Here is a 23,076-nt window from a genome sequence, read left to right as displayed (position 1 = left end):
CCAAGGTGCTGAAAGAGCTAACTGATCGGCAGTAACTCTTTCAGCACCCTCGACAGTGAATGCCGAACACAATATACACCAACCTGTGAATAAAAAAAGACTTTCATACTTACCAAGAACTTCCTGCTTCCCCCAGTCCGGGCTCCCGGCCGTTGCCTTGGTGACGCGTCCCACTCTTGTCATCCGGCCCCACCTCCCAGGATGACGCCGCAGTCCATGAGACCGCTGCAGCCTGTGATTGGCTGCAGCCTGTGCTTGGCCTGTGATTGGCTGCAGCTGTCACTTGGACTTAACTGTCATCCCGGGAGGTCGGACCGGAGTTATCGGTAAGTCAGAACGTCTTTTTTTTTTTACAGGTTCATGGATTTTCGGAGCGGAAGGCACTGTCCATGGTGCTGAACCAGTTTAACGCTTTCAGCACCGTGGACAGTGACTGTCTCCTGACGTCGCGTACCCGAACATTTTTTACCGGTTTCGGTCAAAACGAGTTTGGCCGAACCCGGTGAAGTTCGGTGCGCTCATCTCGAATTTGACACTCCGTTTGGATGTTTGTAAACAGAAAAGCACGTGGTGCTTTTCTGTTTACATTCAGGAGTTTGACAGCTCTTGCGCGAATCACGCAGTTCGCACGGAAGTGCTTCCGTGCGGCATGCGTGGTTTTCACGCACCCATTGACTTCAATGGGTGCGTGAGTGCGCGAAAAACGCACGATTATAGAACATGTCGTGAGTTTTTTTCTGCGCACACGCGCTGAGCGCAATTCACGCATCGTCTAAACTGCCCCATTGACTAATATAGGTGCGTACGACATGCGTGCAAAGCACGCGCGTATATTACGTTCGTGTAAATGAGGCCTTACCCTGATAAAAGGACATTAGGGATCGGCATTTGTGCTTCAACAATGAGCCGTAATGGTTCTGAAGCGCCTCTCCAGACTCTTCTAGGTTGAAATGGAAGGTGGTAGCGGCTTGTTCGTTGGGCTTAAATAGAATACAAAAATATTCATATATACACACTACACATAACGCACATTCTGGACTATAGCGGGAAGCAAAAACGGAGCAAAAAACTGTGGCCATCAGGACGTCCAAGCTCGATATTGGGGGAACCATGGCTGGTAGTATGAGGGCACCTGAGGCAGACCGTGTCATGGTGGCAGCACGCAATGCCTATACCATTTCTTTATTTCTCACTACATTTATGGAGGAGAGATTTTACCTTTTTTTGTTAGAGGCATAACTGAAGCTCCTGGGTCCCAACGCAAAGTCTTTAACAGGGTCCTCCACCTACCATGTGCCAAAGAGGCCTTTGGGCCCCTTCAGACTCCGGATGTGACCTACCTCTGTACCAACTTTAGCTATGCCCCTGACAACTTTTGATCTTCGAATGTTGGGTGGTTTACCCTAATCTCCCTTTAAGACTTGACTCTCTCGGGCAATACATGGTCACATTGAGACACCACCTTTCTTTTTAGATTTCATTGATTCCTACCACCACATCCCGCCGTTCCCATGCTCTTGCCATACCTACAATCACATGGTAAGTAGACCGTTAGAAAACTACACACGGGACAGTCTACATTTTATAGTTTTAGTTTTCAAAAATAAGCATCCGACTCTTAATACTATAACACATTAGCCAAACACCAAGCTGGAATTGAAGCTCAGAGGTAGAACCTGTGGAACCTGTTCAGAGACCGGCTGCATGATTAGACAGGCCTCCAACGCGAAATCCTGCCCCTCTACTATTGTATCGACGGTCTACGTCATGCAAGAAGAAGACATCTTCCTCGGGACTACAGCTTAAATGGGAACCTACAGGACCGGTTAGAATACTTAGTGGTGCCCTGATCGTGCCCAAACCGTATTTCACCCTTCTGTGAGACATCTCAGGGATTTCAGTGCCAAGAGGTGGCCTACGATCCCTTGCCACCCCGACTCCTAAGAAATAGGAAGAGCTCAGTATCTAAGAAGTTCGGAGAGCCATCTATTGGGTGCAATTTAGTTAATCTTTGGCAGAACATCTTGGTGAAATGTTTTCTTTAGGAGGAACTATAAGAATTTGTCGTGTACAGTAGAGATGTAGCGGCTTCCAATACCAAATCCAAGGATGGTCACGTCAAGTAGTACACAACTGGCTGTCCCATTGGAGTGGTGTTTGTTGGTGGAGAGATTAAGTGGGGCCCTCAAAGACATAGGAGCTCGGAGACAACTGCTACTCCTTTTGCCGGGTCACTGGTTCAAAGGGTTATCCGAGTTAATTTGGCACCAAGAGCAAATATCTTGCATCGCAGTTAGGGCCTATTCACACTATGGGGGGGGGGAGGGATTTATTAAGACTGGCGTTTCATGCGCCAGTCTTAATAGACTGGGAGGTGGAGTTCACAACGACCGCGGCCATGCGCCGTACACTGGCCAAAAAATAAAACAAAAAGACATTCCCCTCACCACTCCTCCGGCTCCATCATTCCAGCGCCACTCAGTACTGGACAGCGAGAAGCGTCAGGACCTTATATGTGATGCAGCCCTTAAACATCATCAGTGCTACGTCGCATACAACATCCTGACGTTGTCTAGCGTAATTATGTTGTTTGAGCCGCGCTGGAGTAATGAGGGACATGAAAAGGAGCGGCAAGTATCATTTTTTATTTAACTGTCCAATGGAATGGGATTTTGGTTAGAGGTGGCAAGGTAAGGGTCGAGCACGGGCACCTTGCTACGTCCCATATTAGGTCAAACTTACGACATTTAGGAGCTGGCATAGTTTTCTGGAATAAATTCTAAGAAAAAAAAAATTGGCGGCCCGCGGTGGCAATGTCCCCTTTCCACAAAAGTGGTGAGAGTGGCACAGAAAGGCCAAAGACTTGCAACTTTCTATGCAAAAAAAGCGGCGTATAAAGGTTGATAACTTACCCCCTATGTGTCCATTCAGCTTTTCCATAGGGCCCCATTTGTCAGATGGACCCCTATAGGTGACCTTTTGGAGTTTGTAGACGGCCTGATGAAGATACATGTCCTGTGTCGAAACGCGTAGCCTGTTTTTTATTAAATATTTCTCCAAACAGCAGCGCCTAGTATATTTGGTCCATTTTTCTCCTATTTGTATCCTTTTGGAGTTTGGGCAGGTATACATCAGTATATCTTCTATTTTGCTGTATGGAATAGCGTAGTCAACTCCACTATGGCATACAGAGGTATCCAAACCTTTTTTACAATGGAAGCCTAAAGTCAACGTATGGCACTGTACGTCTATATGGCAGAGGCTTTAGGGAGGTATACGTCATGAGTATCTCTCGACATAAAGCTCCAACGGACACTGCAGTGTGAATAAGCCCTAACAGGTAGATACATATGTGGAGTATACATAGAAATTCTATACGCACCTGTATAGACGTGTGTTCTTCCCAGAAACTATATTTATAGCGTTCTGGAGAGCCCCTTTAAGAGGTCCCCTCACACTGAAGAGCTGGTAAGTAAATAATTAGCTCCTTAAACATACGCAGAATGTTGTACGGAAGGTTCCATGAGGCCGTGAACATTTTGGAATAATTTTGTCAAATTTATGGCCTGGCAAAGAATTTCTAGTTGCACAAATGTTTCTGCTTTAATGAGCTGCACATGATCAATAAAATATAAAAAGATTCACTGCGGTCTGGTTTAGGAACTTCAATGCAAATGTTCCAGTTACAATTCCAAGAAGTCAAAGACTACCCCCCCCCCCCCCCCGAAAACTGAAAATACAGCAACGCTCGTAAATATAAGGAGGCTGTGCCCGCTGCTTCTGCCCGCTTTCTACGGTCTGTGGATTACAAGGAGAGGGGGACACGTCTAGAATACACCTAACCACAGAGACACATATGTTTGCATAGGAGCTGTATACACAAAACGGTAGGCGATTTTTATTTATTTTTTATTTTTAAACAGGATGCTTCATTTTTTTTTCTAAGACGTATTAGAGCTATAAAAAATAAAAATATTAGTCACTCCGTCAGCTCTGGTTATCCAAGCCAATGGCATTAGCCAATTAAAAGGGACAATGGCCCCAGGTATTAAATTACAGCAGGACGACAAGTGACAAATTGAGATCCAGGACCAGAAAGTCTCGCAGCAAACCTGTTCTGCATCCTTCAGGAAAAGAAAATATAAACAAGCCGGACGCGACAAACTCCGGCCTGGGAATCGGCATAGTCACCTCGACATGTCAATGACGAGAGTGGGAATCTCACGACTTTCATTACGCAAGTGAAAAAGAGACTCCGATTCCTACATAATACCCCAGTCTTTGTAGACGAATCAGCCAACCAGCAACACTTTCTAGGAATTTTGTTATGACCTATCCGGTTTAGCTGGGGAAGGCGGGCTAGCTGGGCACATGCGGGTTACCGGGGGGGGAAAGCCAACAAAATACTTTGCCTTCGCGAACAGGGTGAGGGCCGCCCAATGAATATTTGCCCTAGGTGACTGGGCAATTGTGTTAGTCGGCTACGGTAGACAGACATGTACACCGCTCTACCGTAGACTATATGTTAGTGTCAAAAACAAGCAACCGATGGCCGCTTCTGTAATGTGATGGAGTTAAATCATTGCCGTCACAGATCTGTAACACAAAGACAATAACTAGGGTCAACATTCGGGAAAATGCTGAGTTTCAGAGGGTCAGACCAGTTTACCGTTGTTGCGTAGTACACGTGAAGCATATGGCACACAAATAACATAAGAAAAACGTAAAGAAAGAAATAAATGGAATCACAAGATACCTCCGATACGCATTTTTTTTCTAAAAGTTGGGAGAAAGCGTAAAAGTTACAGTGCAAGACGACAAACTCCTGTCACCGAGCAGCTACGGTCATCAGGCCCTTAGTGTTTTTGCCTAATGGCATAAAAGCGAGGAAAAATAGAAATTTTAAAAAAAATCTGAAATATTACGTTTCACTCAGGCACAGATAATGATGGAGAAGATTGAAATAATGAATACGAATATGTATTTGGATTAAACCCCACACCTTACCCTTGATTAAACTAAAAATTTTACAAAAAAAATTACTTGGTAACTTAACATACCCACAAATGGTCTCATCCAAGAAATGGAGAACAACCATGAAAGATGACCCAAGAAGTCATAAGAATTGGAAAAAAATAATAATAAAAAAAAGTTCACATTTATAAATTTAAAAAAAAAAAAAAAAAAAACACAAAAAAATAAATAAATAATACATTTATAAATAAAACAAATAAGCAAAAAAAAAATGGCTTCCTTAGTTGAAAGAAGAAAGAACAGTACATATTGCAGATGGACACTCACCGGGTTAGGATCACAGGATAGACGGGCTCGGGTTGTGTGGATTAATCCTACGATCCTTTGTGCATCTTAGTGTAACTTCGATTTGAATTTTTTTTTTTTTAAAAAGACTAAATAAAAAAAAATTTGATAGATTTCCTCAAATATTCACCATTGATATTTCTTATAGGAGACTTCTTTATATAGTAACCAAAGACCTACAAAAAAAAACAACAAAAACACTATAGGTTAAATAGCATAAACTAACAAACATACAATTTATAGATAATGCAAGAGACCAGGACTAGATTTGAGACGGGGAGAAGGATAAAGATTTTCTTCTAAAAAAAAAAAAAAAGTGGGAGGCATCAGATTTAACAATTCTTATTACATTACACTGGTAGGCTCGGTTTACACCGCCGTCATGGATTCCGTATAACCAACACGGCAGAGCCGGATCCATCACATGACTTACACCAAAGACTAATGGGGTCCATCAGGGCTCCATCATTTTGATTGGAAGAATAGAAATTTGAATGTTGCGAGATTCTTCCCGTCAAAAATCACTTTACTACCGACGGAGGCTCCAAAACGGAGAGTCCGACGGTGAAATGAACATTGTCCGACCCTACATACATGATAGAATTTTTTCATAGATTTCTCCATAAGCAAAATGAAAAAAAAAAAATATTCTAAAATTTTTTTTGCATCACTTGTAAGCAATGGTTCTTGGTAATCAACCGGTCCAAGGAAAATTACATATTGACCATAATATCCACAGTTCAGTACCCGTATATATTACCCAGTCCCCCCGAATAAATTAGAGGGTATATATGATGTATAGGATTTCTGCCAACATGATGAATGGGCAGGTACGGCAATGGCCACACATTAGCACATAACATTGACTTGACAATGGGTCCGTGAACAGCCAGACACGCTGAGTATGAGCTAAAAGGCTTTTTTTTTTTTAAAAAAAAAAGGGAATATTAATTTCTTCCTGGATCTGGAAATCCAAGGAACTGTTAGGAAATCCTAGATAGTCAGTCCCACGCTCACACGATGAGAGTTCATTACCTCATCCCAACCTCATCCATCATCAGCAGCTCTTAATGTCTGCATACTGACCGGCAGCCATAAAAATTCTCAATATCTCCCTAGTCTGCCTCACACATTCCTCCCGAGTCCCGGAAGCGGGCTATGAAACATTATGCCGCGAATAAAGTGGCCGAAGAATTTTACAAAATTTAATTGGGCATCTGGAGACAAAAATTTTGCAAGGAAGAGTTGACCAACATCCAGGCAATGGATCGAAACTTTAACCAAATGTTTTATTCTGCGTGATTTTAGAAGAACGAGAGGGAAAATGCATTATTATTTTTAGGATGGGGGGGGGACCAAGTGACTAGACAATAGGGCTAGAGGTAGAAGGAAACTTTAGACTAGGTTGGGAAGCTGCGTCCTAGAGAAATACAAAAATTCTGCACAGCCAGAACGTTGGAGGAAATATCAACGTGCAACTTCTTGGCCATCAAAGCAAAAGTTACGCCCTATGAAAGTCAACAATTGCAGAAATTGTACACAGTCACCCCACAGAAAAATATGGAGAGGAAACTCGAATTGCATGGAAGTCACTTCACGGAACTATTTTGAGCTGCTCAATTAGAGTAGAAGTGTAGACCTAGGTGGAGAAGGAAGGAATTATGGACTACCTTGCCATTTATTGGTGCTGGTTCAAAAAGGGATCAGCTAAGTTGCCCAAACTGGTAGCAGTCAGTCAATGATCGAGGTGGCCAAAAGAAAAATGCAAATAAAAAAAATAAAAAATAAAAAAAAGGAGGAAACCAAGAGGAGGGCAACCAAAAAGGGAAATTTAGCCCATCTAAGGGTCGAAGCTAAAAGGGAAACACAGCCCAAGGAAGGAAGGAGGCTAAGATGAGGCCCATAGGTGGGGGACAACTAAAGAGGTCAGGTTGACACTTAGCCCAGGAGACCTCATGTGGTCAATAAAACGGGTCCACCAAGAAAGCAAGATGACCTCAAGTACGTACAAGGGCAACCAAATTCACAAATGACTATATCCAAAGAGTGAGGTGACCCCCAAGGGCGGCAAATAAACATATAGGCCCTAAAAGAGCAACAAAAAGAGTTAAAGACAGCAAAACAGAAGGGTGAAGGAGAGGGAACACGAGGAGATAACACGGCCAGAAGACAGAATACAAGGTGTTTGCCTTTACAAGTTAAATATTTGTGAAAGGTATGTCAATGGTAATTTGAAATGCAAAGGATCTGGCGGACCTCCTCCAAGGTCTACAAGGGGTTAACAAGTCGTATGACACCATGGAATAATATGGTATTCTATTCAAGCAGCAACCATTGTAGACACAGAGTGAACACAAACCCAGGTATGAACACAAGGAACAAAGTACATTATCCGTGAAACGACTCCGGCAGCGAGACAAAGGACGGGAGACCGGTAACAAAGCACAGGCCTGAAGGGCAGACGGTGTAGGAAGCCAGAGACAGACGTTCATGGTGCCCTGGAAACATCCGACATCTGAGGCCTCGGCCTGAAGGATCTCCACTGCTTCTAGATACCATATTAGTGCTGGTGTATGGTCTGTAAGCCGTGGGTCATAGTTGGTTTCATCGGAGTTGGGTTCCTTATGTGTAAAGTTAAGGATATACAATATAGGTAGGAGGCAGGGGTCATGGTCCATAGGAAGTCTCAAAAATATGAGAAGATGTTAGTAGTCACCATCTATCTAGAGTACTTGCAAGAATGGGCTTTACAAAAATCTCACATCAGTTACTGCCCCCAATGGGGCTCACCATCTTAATTTCTCCGTAATAGGGGCACACAGTAGGGCAATTTCATCAGTAGCAAGTAGACCTTTCAGAATGTTTTTGGAAAAATTAGAAGAAGCCACCAGAGGAAAAAAAGTCACAAAATTTCTGGTAGTATATACCATCTCCATGTACGTGTTTCTCTGGTTGGTTTGATACACCTTGACCCCAGTTCTGTTCAGTTTGGCCAAGACCGGACAGCGCACGGTCTTTCAACCATGTGACCTTAACCTCAAATGGGTCACACAACTAGAAATGTGTGATGTAGCTTTCATAAAAACTCGAGACCCGTAACTTTTCCCTTCTCCTTGAGTTGCAGTGCAATAGGAACATTTAGGTCTCCTCCTTCAAAAAGTTGAATCCAACTACAAGATAGTTGTCCTGGTGTCACCGGAGAATTGAGTCACATATATACGTCCGAAACGGCCATAGACTTGGCCTTAGCAATTTGTAAGATCAGTAGGAAACCTACAGTAACTTCAATCAATAGCATGCCTTAAAATGCCAAAATCTACCTAGTGAACACCTAAAGCTGGGGTGCACAACGTGCGGCCCACAACGCCGTTGCATGTGCCCCTCCGACAATTCGGGCACAGACATTCTTGTGGGGGGGAACTAAACGGCTGCCACTGTCCCAGAGCACTGTGTGGCTGGAACTAATGGAGGGCATCCATATAACGGGAGAATGGAGGGGGAAGGGGGATCTTCTCTGGAGTGCAAAACAGAAGATCAAGAAGGAGAGAGGGGGCCACACATGCGCTTTCTCCATTGTAGTTTATGGGAGTTGAGAAATGCTCGGCTGTTGCTACTTTCTCTTGAGAGCTGCGAGTCCAAACTCCAACCGGTCAGACATTTATCACATATCCTGTCAAAATACCATAAAGGTCTCAGATGGTGATCCCGTTTTAATTTTTGTTGCGGCCCTTGGGGGTAGTACAATCTGAAAATGTGGTCCTCAGACCAGAAAAAGGATGTGCACCACAAAAGGAATAGAATATATGCTAATTTAGTGCACCACACTTCTTACATGGTTTTCACTTAAAAAATAAAATAAAAAATAGGTCCAAAAATAAAAAAAGATATAAAATTTAAAAAAATGTGATAAAAAAAAGTCAAAAAAAGAAAACAAAATATATAAAAATTACATGACAAGTTCCATCCAGAATAAACCAGACCTTCGTTGTATTGTTACGACTGTCAAATCTGTTTAATACTGAATGCATGTGTAGGGGGAGGGGGAAGGTGAAGTGCCCCCTCCTCTTCCCTTAAACCACAGATCTCCATAACCTTCTCCCAGAGAGCAATAAATTTCATTTCTAGCCAGGGAGGACGGAGCATTAGCAATTCTTAAGCCCATTGTCACAACATTATCACCACCCACAGAAAGCACTAAAATATTGTCCTTCTCTACACGGCCTTTGTTGTAGTCAGAAAATAATACAATTTACTTCAATTGAAGGGGGGGGGGGGAGAATTCAAATATTAACAGGGCCCAGCTAAAAACACTATGACAGGCAAATTACCACTATTAAAAAAAAATATACACAAAAAACAAAAATCTAAGTTAAGAGTGTCCAGATAAAAAAAAAAAAAAAAAAAAGTTTAAAACCAAAAATAAAATAAAAAAATAAATAAAGAAAAAGAAAAAAAAATTAAAATAAAAATCGAAAAATTTATATACATTTTTTTTAAGTAGCTGGGAAGATGGAGATCAAGGGTCATTTCATTTGGGTTTCATAGGATTTAGGATGAATGATGAAGAAGCAATGTGGTTCCTACTGCCTCCATTTGTCTAGATGTAAAGAATTAAAAATGGTAAAAAAATATATATAGGTCTATACACTCGAAAAAAAAAAAATTCTGGTCCAACAAAAACACGACTTTGCTTCTGCTTCAGTAAATGAGAATTTTTATTGCAAAGCAACTTAAAGGAATATTAAAATAGGAAACATTTAGGAAATTGAGACTCTTTCCAAAATGTCCATGTTAAAAAAAAAAAAATCCTCAAAAAAATTGGAAATTTTAGAATAAATTTTGACAAAATTAATGCTTTTTGTTTCCTTTTAAAAATAAGCCGAATGTCTAGCATCTTGATAAAAAAAAAATCTGCAGAGTGCTGAATGTACAGAGCCGGGAAGCAAAGGCCATTCATGTAAACAGTCATATGTCATGGGAGGTTTTTTTTTTTGGTTGTTTTTTTTCACCCTGTCTGGAACAATACACCGTAGAAGATTTATAAGCCGTCTCTGTATATACATCGCCAGAACTGTTGCAATCTCAGCCCTAAACAAGGGCCGGGGGTTCAGGAATTTGCGAAACACTAATATTTTGTGGGTTTACATTTTTCTGTATTTTTTTTTGTCAATTACCCGCGTTCATTTTCTCACCAGCCAGAATCAGAAGAGAACAGCGCAGTCGAGGGCCGATTAATATTCACACCTACCAATCCCACAAGGACCCTATTAATTTGCAGGAAAATCATTTTAAATTCGGTGTGCGGTGGAAAAAAGCCGAAAAAAAATTCAATTATTTTGTTTATTAAAATGAAAAATTTGTGTTTTTGTTTTTTTTGTTATTTTTGTCAGCACGGGTTAAGGGATTTTGATGGTTTAGGTCTCAGACAGCCCTGGGGAGTGAGGGCGGCATATTGTAAATAATGGATAAGGCGATCCTCCATGTATAATAAATCTTACGGAGATCCGAAAACAGGGGATTATGGGAAATTTCAACGCCAAAACAAGGCTTTTGTCTCGGAGAATACAGTTTCTCGAAATAGCGGCGTTGAGATATCCCTCAAGCTGTACAATCCTAGTAAGGCCGAATTCAGACAAGCGTATATATCTGGTCCGCGTGACGGCCGTTAAAAAGACGCAGTCACACGGACACATGTATTTCAATGGGGCCGTTCACATGGGCGTTGTTATAACGGACTGTGTGAAGAGCCCGTGGAAAAAAAAAAAAGGGCATGTCCTATTTTTATCCGTTTTCACGGTTCCCGCAATAGACTTAAGTCTATGAAGGATGTGTGAAAACGGGTCCCGACTGTTTTGAGAAACGGCCATTTTTCACGTCCGAGTTTGCACTCGTTCGGCTGAATCAGGCCTTACGGAAATACACTTTGCCTGGTTAATTTAAAGAAACAAAATATATATAATTTATGGTAGAATTATATTCCAGAAGACGAAACTTAAAAAAACCACCAAAAAAAAAACAAAAACACAACGCACTAAAACGTCATCCCAGGAGAACGCTGCAGCCTATTATTGGCTGCAGCGTCGGTCACATGGGATGAAGAGTCATCCCAGGAGGCCGGCCCTCTGACATCATCCAGACCGGCCTCTTGGGATGACGTTTCATCCCATGTGACCGCCGCTACAGCCTGTGATTGGCTGCCGTGGTCACATGGGATGACACGTCATCCAGGAGGCGGGCTTGGAGGAAGAAACAGACTTCTGGGTAAGTATAAGATTTTTCTTTTTTCCTGAGTTGCGTTTTTGCAGCAGAATCGCTCCGGACCCACCGCAACAACTGCTATTTGTTGCGGGATTTTCCTCCCTATTGAATTCAATGGGGAAAACCCACAACAAATAAGAAGCGTTTACGCCAATACAAATGGACATGCTGCGGAATAAAACTCTGCACCGCAGGTCAATTTGAGAGTTTTTTTTCCGTTCAATATTTACGCAGCGTGCGGATGAGATTTGTTTTCTCTCATCCACTTTGCTGCAACTGTATCTGCTGCGGATTTTCCACAACTAATTCCGTTGCGGAAAACCCGCAGTATTTACACAACGGAGCCTAAAAATGGGCAATATGTTGTAGAAGAAAATTTACAAAAACAGCGAATTTGCCAAATTACACAAAAAATGTTTAAATATTGTCAATCTACGACCACATGGTATCAAAATTATTTTCAAAAAACAAAAAAAAACAAAAAACAAACAAAACACTGAGGCCCCACCTTGGACGGGAAGCTTAGTAACGTTTCCTTTTAGAAGGTGGTAAAACACTTGAAGGAATTGTACAGAGATCTCCCAACAGTGCGGTATTGTACCAAGTAACAATAAAAGACACATAATTCATATCGAGCCAATAAAACGCCTTGCCAGCGGCCGCCTTGAGAACCAATCCCGGGACTGGAACCTACAGCCATAACCCCCTAAATCAATCAGAGAAACTCTGTAGCGACTCGTGTTTAACAACGCCAAGGCTGCCAGGGTATAATCTTGTATTGTTCTACTGTTTAGTTCATTCCAGCACCCGGGGGCATGAACCTTTCACCCTCATACAAAAAAACACTGGCAGCGATTGTACAAACTTTACAACTTTTTGGCATTTAGAGGGAGGGTGGGGCAAGGGAAAAATATCAAAAACAGCAGAGGACGGGAAAATATTTCAAAAAGTGGGACTAAAAAGTGGGACTAAAAGGGCATTTTCCCCAATTCAAAACTTGGCTGCGTCCTCTATTTCAAAAACATTCGAGTTATTATCTAACCCAACGCCCTCCCGCCCATCCTACTACAGTGCAGGTGTATCCGTGTTATATGTCGGGCTGTAGCAGGTATTGCTATGTGTAAGCCCAGCCATAAACATCAGATACTCAACCGTTTTCCTAAGATCCTTTTTTCTCGGCGACCTTTTCTTTCCAGCTGGTCACGTGGTTTTCCAGACAGACTTCACATCCTGTGTACATTGCGCTGCGTATTTATTAGCAAACTTGCACAGTAAATTATTAGGGTCGGCAGACCGCTGCTTGGGGCAGGTTCACGTTCCGGTCACTGGAGAAGGAGGTTTCCCCTCGTTTTGGATTTTAAAAAAAATTTGCCAAATCGGCCCAATTTCTAGTGTACTTTTCCCACAAATCTAAAAATATTTCTTAGTTTGACTTATCGATTTGTAAAGAATAAAAAAGGATCAGTTGAGTAAACAAAAAGGACAACCCAACCCATCTTCTGGGAAGACAAACATTTTGTGGGCTAAACCAAAATTTTGGGCAAAAACAATGCAAGGCGTTCGACACAGGAGCCAATGGCCCCGGCTTAATTCTTTCTTGAATATGCCCCCCTCTCCAGTTCAACCGAGGAGAAATACCGCTATAGGATTACCACTTGTCCCAAGCCGGTCTTCTTGCTCTAGGTCTCCGGAAGAAAAAAGGGCATTTTCAAGGCAATATTTTTATGTGTAATTACTCCAAATTACCCAACATGCCTGCAGAATGACATTAACCAGCCATTACTCCAGACATACATAAAACAGAACTGCAGGCACAAAGAAGAAAAATCTGTTGGGTATTAACCTACAGCAAAAACATCAAAGGGTTAAGGGGCCCTACCAGACAGTGGACCACAAGCTTAGAGAGTTATAACTCAACACTGGGTCTATGCCAAGAACGAGTGAGTACAAGAAACGGTGATAGATGGAAGTACTTAAAGGAGAGCTCCATCTCTAAATTGAAATCCCTGCAACCCACCACCCGTACCCCTGACACAGTGGGTCATCAACAGTGCCAAGGGTTTTTAAGGAGAGGTTCAAGTATCTTACGGGGTGCCAAGCTTTCCAAGAACCAGCCACAGTTCGCAGAGCCTCCAACGAACCCACCAGCCAACACAAACACATTTTTCAAGGACAGAGCAAAACGTTGAATTCCCTCATAATGGGACACATGGCTCCTTCAACATGAATAAAAAAAAATAAAAAAAATGGCCATACCTCCAACCTCAAAAATATTTTCAACGAGGCAAAAAAAACAAAAAACGTAAGGACCCAAAAATATTTCATCGGGCGTCGGTGATTGTAAACAATACCCGAAAGAGGCAAAATTGTCCACTGTGACCGACTTTGTCCTAACATTAAAGCTTGACGTGGAGGAGATTGGCGCTGCCCTGGTTCAGGTCAAGAACCGTTCACATGAAGGATAAAAGGAATCTCTTCTACAGTCATGTGGAGCATCCGGAAAAAAACGATCCAAGATCTTAACAAGGAGCTGGTATCTGCCAGCAGTTGAAACAATGTCCTACAGAAATCTGTAAACAGGGGTCTAGTTCCAAATAACACCCTCCATTTTGTCTATGGAGAATCTGAAGGGTGGTGCTTAGCTTGCCCGGTCTTCTTCTGGAGCCTGACAAAAAGTTAATCTTAACAAAATTTTCCCACATTGCGGACATCAAGTGTTTGCTGCCTCCACATCATCTATGGTCTGGAGACCACCTGCATACCTCCCAACTGTCCCGTTTTTCATGGTATTGTCCTAAAAAAACGGGCCTCAAGGGGGTGGAGTTCATGCAGATATGAATCCAAACTGGGCGTTTCTAAATGGGTTTGTGGGCGTTCCGTCTGGGGCTTAAAACGGCCCGTCTGAAACAGGACAAGCTCTGAACACCCATAACACGGCAACGATAGGTGTATTGAAGGCGAGAGGACCCATCATGACAAAAGCAAAAAAAATCTACCCCTACCCAATTGATAGATCCTCATGCTAAGAATAGGAAACAAGGTGGAGTCGAGGTGGTTCTCCCTTGATTTTTTTTATATTGTTGTGGCCTTACAGTGGTGGAGTCTCGTGATGGTTCAACTTGAGCTGGAGTTCCGTCTTCGAAATCCGAGATTATACAAAAAATATCATCCCACCGTGTCCCGCCTAAAACCCAAGTAGCTCGTTGACCGACGCACTGGAAACCCTCGACGCTATAATCCAGGTTCTTTAAGACTCATCATTCCCCGAGTTGATCCCACATTGAAGACTCTCCGTATTAAGAGATATAGAACAAAAAAATACATTGAAGCTGCCGATCTAATTATTTCCATCAAATGACTAACCGTCTTATAGAACGAACTATAATTATGAGGAGATTTAAGAATTACAAGAGCGCAAATAATACACTCTAGCCAAAAATCCTCTCCGTAAAGAGATGACATGCTACATAGAGAATTAAGACGGGGGATGATCTCGTTGTGGCAATCAAATCCTTCAACAAATGCTCTTCTGATTAATCCCAGGCCTGTTGTTACCTGTCTATAGCTTCTGTTTTATAAAGAGACGGCTTGGAACCGAAGCCAAAAAGAAATCCGCCGAGAATTGGGTTTCCTTAATGGGTTTACTTAGATACCGACCTCAAAATTATAACATGCCGAATCGCCATTTTATGACAAAAAGTACAGATTTTTATTACAAAAACTATTCTGTGCTTACGCATTTCATAATAGACACAAAATTTCTTCCGTGTTCACAAAATTGTTTTCAGATTTACAAAATTGATTGGATGTTTACAGGACACATGTTGTTCAGAGAACGGGTTCAGGGGTCAATACAAAAATAAAATACAACATGCAAAGTGTATTTTTGAAGTCCACAAAAAAAGCATGTGAACAAAATGCACAAAAAAAAAAACAAAAAAAAAACAAAAACACAAAAATCGATTAAATTGACAACATTTTGTAAAACACAAATTTCATTTTGTGTCACAAATAAAAAAAAATAAAAAATTAGATTCCGATGAATAGATTTCGAGTGTTTTCCTCATTAAGTAGCAACCGGCACAAAAGGCAAAATGTAGCCGAAGTCCAGACCATTTCAACCTGCTGTCCTGTGGAGAACGGCCAGCTGCTACCGCCGCACTAAAACCATTTTGTGTAATCCATCATTCTCTCATGCAACGTCCAGACCTCAGTTGATGCCCCCTGAAGAAACTCCATCCCCTCACCAAACACTCTCTCCATGACATTAGCCAGCCGAGATGAAAGAAGGAGCCTCACAATGAAGAAGTCCTCCACCCCCCACCCTCTCAAAATTTGGTTAACCCAGAAACACATGGAGACAAACCCTAAAGGGCAGACTGTATAAACAAACAGTACAGCTGTATACGCAAGGCCCTGTTACCCCTCCAGTGGTCTGTGCCAGGAAGGAGGCACCTCACATAGAAACTGGGCGTTCAGTGCCAAACACCTTATTGAATGGCGACCAGATGGATTCAATAGATCTTCGGGAAATAAAACCCTTTTTGGGTTTCCGATGCCGAAAGGGAACCTAGCACGTGGCATGAAAGTGGAAAGGGTTTCCCAAAAAGAGGTTTGGAAAGTTGCCAATATAACTGGGCAACATTTTTCCGTAGAATTACTCGTAACACGAATAAAATAAAATATCAAAAAAATCGGACGTTTTTGTATTTGATCTTGAGGCATCAACTCTAATTTCCCTCAAAGACGAGGAACGCTGCTACACGTCTGCAAGTAGAAGTGCCGTGCTGTTCTGGAGGGGATCACAGCGAGGAGCCTGTAATGATGCAGGACAGCGCTGACAACAGGTAAAGATGAAGAATTTGACAGAGCGCAGGAGGGCGCTGACGGAATGGCTGCATAATATAACGAGACAACGTCCCTGTGAGCAGTAAAGCCATAAGACCAGAATGGATGGAAACACACCTCCCCGTACCCTCGCCATTCTGTAAAAGCCCAATTCCCCCCAAAAAAAAAAAATTTTTAAAAATATATCAAAAAATTCCAGTAGATGTTTTTGAATCATCCTCAAAAATATAACAAATCCCATTTTGAGTAAAACTGATTTTTATAAATGCTGCCACTTGAGTTGTCGCGTAGCGGTTCAATATTCCTGAATGGCAAATATGCCTAATTATGTAAGGATTTACCCCCGAACCAGTGTAGGAAAATTTACCTTCAGGACTCCCGGAAAGCGGAGGGTCAACCTATGTTGGATAAAAGTGCCTACACGTAAGGTCGCTCATTGATTCGGACTGGGTTAAAGATAAGCAGTACATTCATATTTCTGCATTGTATTTTGCTCCCATAGTCCATAAGGGCAATTTGGGGGCCTTGTAGTTGGCCCAAAATACGTCCACAAGCTCATCTCTATTAGTGCAGGGTTAGACAAAAACTTTAGATTAACCACTAACAACACGAAGAGGAGAATCACGGGAAAGCGTCTCCTGTAGGACTTCCATTGTCTAGGTCTCGTTGAAGGCCCCTTACGTCATGCCTTGAAGGTGGAGGCCGCCTGACACACTCTTGTTGAAACAGATTCAACTCGACAAAAGTGAACACATGAAGGGGGGGTGACTACACCCAACTTGCTGTCTCCGCTCACCTTGTTTACAAAGGAGCATTTATCTATAATTACGCCGAGGTGTCGGCTGTCCTAGAAAAATACACACGATAATCCCCGCCAGACTGAAGCACTTATCCTGGTCAATGCGACTTGGAGTATGAAACACGGTGGTAGAGGCTCATGGGTAGGAGGTATGAGGTATTGTCAGCGTCTGGGGTTTGTATTCTCAACCTGGATTGTTCCGACCAACAACATTTTTGGTCGAGATGAGCCGATTTCCTGAAATTCGTTTCGGGAGTGATGCAATCCACAAAAAATGTGCCACACACTACAAGTGACCCGATTGCCCTGGAAACCCGAATCAGACACAGGATAAGAGGATATATGGCACTTCCTAATTTACTGTTAGTTCTGCCCCGTTTTATGTAATCTTTAAGCCTCCCTCGATCCCCGGTTATACAGGTCTCCTTCCTGGGCAGCACCTCTGCTCCCATCCTGAAGGCGACCCCCGGCGGAGGGGCACATCACGCGACCCCCGGCGGAGGGGCACATCGTATATAAAAGCAGCCAATTGGGGCCTTTTTGCCACGATTTGAGAGAAAATGGTTCAGATTTTGCCGACTCCAAAAACTTTTTGGAAACTGAGCCAATTCCATTAGTGTAGAATCGAATCGCTCATCTCTAATTTTGGGTTAATGACAACGTTCCAAAGTTACTTGGGGTCTGGGACATGAGATGACAAGGCAACCTCTGCGTCAATTTAGCCCTCTCAGGTCATGGGATGTGGCGAGAATCCACAGGACAATCCAGTTTAAGAATTAGTCTCAAAGATAAAGAGATCAACGATGCCGTATCAAAGTCAAACAACCACGCTCGGTCCGGACTTGGAAATGTGTCATGTAGCCACTATCAGTTCTGCTGAATTGAGGAGAGGGCACAGATCAGGGGGCACACATGACAAGCCAAACCCTCGATCAGTTCCTTAAAAGGCCCGTTAATGACCCGGTTGGGTCCACCAAGTCAATGTTATAACCAGAGTGTGTACACAGGGCAGAGTGGTCCCCATAACAAAAACCAAGGGCCAGTTGGCCCCCAATTTTCTTCTCACCCCTTGCAGGGTAAAGAAAATGTTGCCTATATCTGTGGGGCTTTCTTAGATGCCAGACCTTTCGGTAGCACCCAGTTACCCGATTGTTGAGTCAGTTTCCAATAGCAAGTCTGGGCATACCATAACGGTAACCCACGCCACTGCTATGGGGCCGGCGTGGAAGAGGGGGCCCAGCGCCGGCTACACATCAGAGTTACTAAATAATTGACTTGAGCGAGAGGACGCTCACAGGGTCATGCCACTTTTTCCCTGCAAATAAACAGAAGATGGTAGAGGGGCAACAAGCACCAGGCCTAATGGGTGGTTTGTTACAGCATTAAAAACAAAAGCTGGAACCCATTACGGCCAGCGGCCTAGAAAGGCTTTTGCGTCAAAATTTTTTTATTAACAACGAATCAAACTGGTTAAAAATATTTTTTTTCTAACCAAGGACAGAGAAAGGCCTCAAATAATTGTCAGACGGTCTCATTACTGGATGAACCAACCAAATTAAGGTCCGATTTAAAAAAGGTGCCCAATCGCTCTAGAGGATAGTCAACCGAAACCCGCCAATTTTTGTGGGACAGGTTGACTAATGTGTACAGGGGGGGGGGGGGGGTGTTCGAGTCGAGCGTTCATGGGAAAGTCGGGAGGAAAAGCTTTTGGTCGAACGAGTGTTTGGCCGACAGCTATCTAAAAAGTGTACGGCCACTTTTGCGCTTTTTGAATGATGGACAGAGTTTAGTATGTTTTTCTGGGGTGAAAACATGCAGAACACACAACTCACGACACAAACCGGTTTCTAAAAAAAAATGTTGATATAAAAAACAAAACAAAAAAAAAAAAACAGTTAATTAAACAAAAAGAAAAAAAAAAAAGAATTCCAAAAAAATTCAAAAAGTTTGTGTTTTTTGAATTTTTGTGTTTCCATTATTTGTTTATTTTTGTTTCCAAACCCGTGAACGTTGCTATTGCTGGATTATAGAAATATAATACTGAGTCAGAAGGAAGCCATTGGTAAACAAAGCTTCAAGCCGGTTCTACAAGTTTTCATGTAACGTTCATTTGTGCCACGCTGACTGTATATACAAGTCACTGCGCGGCACGTACGATGGATCCACAACACAGGAGCTGGCGAGAGGAGATTATGTAACCCAGTGAAGGTCGCCTTAATTGGATCTGAGCGCAAACAAACAATGGTGTCCATACCCCGCCCCGGCCTATCCAGCACCACGGATGCACGGCCTTATTCATGTCTCGGGTGAGCGTCAACTCTAAATGAACCACCCAAGGAAATGAAGAGGAAACGTCTGCGAGATGGACTTTGGATTAGCAAGAGATCAATAATATCAGTGATAAAAAAGCCAATTACCAGAGCGCAGGGTTCATCAAAACCACATTTATTAGGAGCGGAGAGTAAAACGGACGAGAGACTCCAGATACAGAAATATGGCCCGCCATAGCAAATACCGAACAGCAACTTCAGCCAAAAATAAAAACGTCACATAATGGTCCATAGGGGGCAGCATTATAGTAGTTATATTCTTGTATATTGGAGCAGTATTATAGTAGTTATATTCTTGTATATAGGAGGCAGTATTATAGTAGTTATATTCTTGTATATAGGGGGCAGTATTATAGTGGTTATATTCTTGTATATAGGGGCAGTATTATAGTAGTTATATTCTTGTATATAGTGGGCAGTATTATAGTAGTTATATTATAGTATATAGGAGCAGTATTATAGTAGTTATATTCTTGTATATAGGGGGCAGTATTATAGTAGTTATATTCTTGTATATAGGGGCAGTATTATAGTAGTTATATTCTTGTATATAGGAGGCAGTATTATAGTAGTTATATTCTTGTATATAGGGGGCAGTATTATAGTGGTTATATTCTTGTATATAGGGGCAGTATTATAGTAGTTATATTCTTGTATATAGTGGGCAGTATTATAGTAGTTATATTATAGTATATAGGAGCAGTATTATAGTAGTTATATTCTTGTATATAGGGGGCAGTATTATAGTAGTTATATTCTTGTATATAGGGGCAGTATTTTAGTAGTTCTATTCTTGTATATAGGGGGCAGTATTATAGTAGTTATATTCTTATATATAGGAGCAGTATTATAGTAGTTATATTCTTGTATATAGGAGCAGTATTATAGTAGTTATATTCTTGTATATAGGGGCAGTATTATAGTAGTTATATTCTTGTATATAGGAGCAGTATTATAGTAGTTATATTCTTGTATATAGGAGCAGTATTATAGTAGTTATATTCTTGTATATAGAGGGCAGTATTATAGTATTTATATTCTTGTATATAGGGAGCAGTATTATAGTATTTATATTCTTGTATATAGGGGGCAGTATTATAGTAGTTATATTCTTGTATATAGGGGGCAGTATTATAGTAGTTATATTATAGTATATAGGAGCAGTATTATAGTAGTTATATTCTTGTATATAGGGGCAGTATTATTGTAGTTATATTCTTGTATATAGGGGGCAGTATTATAGTAGTTATATTCTTGTATATAGGGGGCAGTATTATAGTAGTTATATTCTTGTATATAGGGGCAGTATTATAGTATTTATATTCTTGTATATAGGGGGCAGTATTATAGTAGTTATATTCTTGTATATAGGGGGCAGTATTATAGTAGTTATATTCTTGTATATAGGGGGCAGTATTATAGTAGTTATAATCTTGTATATAGGAGCAGTATTATAGTAGTTATATTCTTGTATATAGGGGGCAGTATTATAGTAGTTATATTCTTGTATATAGGAGCAGTATTATAGTAGTTATATTCTTGTATATAGGGAGCAGTATTATAGTAGTTATATTCTTGTATATAGGGGGCAGTATTATAGTAGTTATATTCCTGTATATAGGGGCATTATTATAGTAGTTATATTCCTGTATATAGGGGCAGTATTATAGTAGTTATATTCTTGTATATAGGGGGCAGTATTATAGTAGTTATAATCTTGTATATAGGAGCAGTATTATAGTAGTTATATTCTTGTATATAGGGGGCAGTATTATAGTAGTCATATTCTTGTATATAGGAGCAGTATTATAGTAGTTATATTCTTCTATATAGGGGCAGTATTATAGTAGTTATATTCTTGTATATAGGGAGGCAGTATTATAGTAGTTATATTCTTGTATATAGGGAGGCAGTATTATAGTAGTTATATTCTTGTATGTAGGGAGCAGTATTATAGTAGTTGTATTCTTGTATATAAGAGCAGTATTATAGTAGTTATATTCTTGGATATAGGGCAGTATTATAGTAGTTATATTCTTGGATATAGGGGGCAGCATTATAGTAGTTATATTCTTGTATATAGGGGGCAGCATTATAGTAGTTATATTCTTGTATATAGGGGGCAGTATTGTAGTAGTTATATTCTTGTATATAGGAACAGTATTATAGTAGTTATATTCTTGTATATAGGAGCAGTATTATAGTAGTTATATTCTTGTATATAGGGGGCAGTATTATAGTAGTTATATTCTTGTATATAGGGGGCAGTATTATAGTAGTTATATTCTTGTATATAGGGAGCAGTATTATAGTAGTTATATTCTTGTATATAGGAGCAGTATTATAGTAGTTATATTCTTGTATATAGGAGCAGTATTATAGTAGTTATATTCTTGTATATAGGGGGCAGTATTATAGTAGTTATATTCTTGTATATAGGAGCAGTATTATAGTAGCTATATTCTTGTATATAGGGAGCAGTATTATAGTAGTTATATTCTTGTATATAGGGCAGTATTATAGTAGTTATATTCTTGTATATAGGGGCAGTATTATAGTAGTTATATTCTTGTATATAGGGGCAGTATTATAGTAGTTATATTCTTGTATATAGGGGCAGTATTATAGTAGTTATATTTTTGTATATAGGAGCAGTATTATAGTAGTTATATTCTTGTATATAGGGGCAGTATTATAGTAGTTATATTCTTGTATATAGGGGCAGTATTATAGTAGTTATATTCTTGTATATAGGGGCAGTATTATAGTAGTTATATTCTTGTATATAGGGGGCAGTATTATAGTAGTTATATTCTTGTATATATGAGCAGTATTATAGTAGTTATATTCTTGTATATAGGAGCAGTATTATAGTAGTTATATTCTTGTATATAGGAGGCAGTATTATAGTAGTTATATTCTTGTATATAGGAGCAGTATTATAGTAGTTATATTCTTGTATATAGGGGGCAGTATTATAGTAGTTATATTCTTGTATATAGGGGCAGTATTATAGTAGTTCTATTCTTGTATATTGGGGCAGTATTATAGTAGTTCTATTCTTGTATATTGGGGCAGTATTATAGTAGTTATATTCTTGTATATAGGAGCAGTATTATAGTAGTTATATTCTTGTATATAGGAGCAGTATTATAGTAGTTATATTCTTGTATATAGGAGCAGTATTATAGTAGTTATATTCTTGTATATAGGAGCAGTATTATAGTAGTTATATTCTTGTATATAGGAGCAGTATTATAGTAGTTATATTCTTGTATATAGGAGCAGTGTTATAGTAGTTATATTCTTGTATATAGGAGTAGTATTATAGTAGTTATATTCTTGTATATAGCGGCAGTATTATAGTAGTTATATTCTTGTATATAGGAGCAGTATTATAGTAGTTATATTCTTGTATATAGGGGGCAGTATTATAGTAGTTATATTCTTGTACATAGGGGCAGTATTATAGTAGTTATATTCTTGCATATAGTGGGCAGCATTATAGTAGTTATATTCTTG

At 40.6% G+C, this 23,076-nt stretch overlaps 1 protein-coding gene across 1 annotated transcript in view; it reads right to left on the bottom strand.

The window, feature by feature from the left end:
* The window catches only part of VANGL2 (VANGL planar cell polarity protein 2), a 65,959-nt gene that overhangs the window by 26,865 nt on the left and 16,018 nt on the right, over positions 1-23,076 (bottom strand). The window contains exon 2 of the mRNA XM_075844596.1: positions 5,302-5,495. The gene's annotated coding sequence lies outside the window, so the exon portion shown is untranslated. The remainder of the gene's footprint in view (positions 1-5,301; positions 5,496-23,076) is intronic.

The sequence above is a fragment of the Rhinoderma darwinii genome, chromosome 12 (assembly GCF_050947455.1).
Source record: "Rhinoderma darwinii isolate aRhiDar2 chromosome 12, aRhiDar2.hap1, whole genome shotgun sequence".
NCBI classification, from domain to species: Eukaryota; Metazoa; Chordata; class Amphibia; order Anura; family Rhinodermatidae; genus Rhinoderma; species Rhinoderma darwinii.
This window is presented reverse-complemented; position numbering and strand designations above follow the sequence as displayed.